Source organism: Cyprinodon variegatus, unplaced genomic scaffold (genome assembly GCF_000732505.1).
Source record: "Cyprinodon variegatus isolate N-32 unplaced genomic scaffold, C_variegatus-1.0 Scaffold2170, whole genome shotgun sequence".
In the NCBI taxonomy this organism is placed as follows: Eukaryota; Metazoa; Chordata; class Actinopteri; order Cyprinodontiformes; family Cyprinodontidae; genus Cyprinodon; species Cyprinodon variegatus.
In genome coordinates, this window is record NW_015152623.1 from 31,036 (window position 1) to 32,543 (window position 1,508).

Below are 1,508 nucleotides of genomic sequence, written 5' to 3' on the forward strand. Positions count from 1 at the left end.
GAGGCTCTGGGCCTCCTTCTGCAGGGCGTCGCTGCTATGAGTCCAGGCTAATAATGATGTGAACACCCAGGGATTTGAAACTCTCCACGGTTTCTATGTCCTGCCCCTGGATGTTCACGGGGAAGTGAGGTGGGGGTCTCCTGAAGTCCATCACCATCTCTCTGGTCTTACTGGTGTTCAGATACAGGTGGTTCTTTTACACCAGTCCTCAAAGTTCATGATGGTAGTTGATGATCCAGGCAGCCCGATGTCTGTCCCCTCCAGCTTCCTCCTCCAGCAGCTCTGCTCTGATGGTGTTGAAAGTTAAACAACATGTGAAGGGTTAATAATAATAACCCCTTAATGTCCTAGGAAGGAAAACCTTACAAAGAAAGTTTCTTGTCTGCAGAAAAGAGAAGGACAACAGACCGAGGATGAGGCTCCTTGAAAAGTCTACTCCACTGCAGAAACCTCCTTTCTGCTGCTTTATTATTGGACTTCAAAGGAATAACAGGAGGGGTCAGAGGTTACCAGGAGGGGTCAGAGGTTACCAGGAGGGGTCAGAGGTTACCAGCAGGGGTCAGAGGTTTACACATGATAGAGCATGACAGTTCCTTGTACAGTTTTATTGCAGGTGATGATCAGTCAGCTGCAACCTCACAGGCTGGAGAGAACATGACTTTTCCTTCTCTGGGATTTCTTCATTCCTAGCGGGTCAAATGATAAAATGATAACATACATTTTTGTAGAAACGTGAGTCTCACTGCGCTGCAGGTGGGCGAGCACCTGCTGCAGCAGGTAGATGGTGTCTTCTATTCCCATGCTGGACAGATCTGCAGTGGGTCCAGGGCGGGGCTCAGCATGGTGGAGCTAGGATGAGGCGCTTCGTGGTCTTCATCAGGTGGGAGGTCAGGGTGACTGGTCTAAAGGGGGCCAGTGCCTTGGCATGCGGCGTGTTGGGGACTGGTACCCCACAGGGAGGGGGCCATCTGCAGGCGGAGGCTCAGGTTATAGACGTAGCTGAGGACCTCAGAGCTGGTCTGCATGAGTCCTCTAAGGGACGCCGTCTGGTCCTGAGGTTTTCCTCAGTTGAAGGGCATCTCTGAGGGAGGACTGAAGGTGTGGATGGGTGGTTGGTCGGGTTGGTGAGAGTGGCGGTTGGTATCTGGGAGACCTGAGGTTTGTAGATGTGCTCAAAGCTGATGATGTTCTGCTCCAGCTGCTCCTGCATCTTCCTCCCATGATGCCCTGATCCTCCACTGGAGCTCCTGCTGCTCCTCTCTGTCCCCTGAGGGCCCGAAGCCTTGGACCAGTTACCTGAGGGTCCACAGAGGTATACCAGACCAGAACCCAGAAATTAAACACATCATTTAAGATTCGTTGACGACTGAAAGTTTATTAGATTAGAATATTAATCCCCCCATTAACGGATGATTCCAGTTTCTCAATTCTTTGTCTTGTAGTGTTACTATTGTCCACTAGAGGTTGTTGTTCACTCACTGTATTGCAGTGTTTCGGAGGGGGGGGGG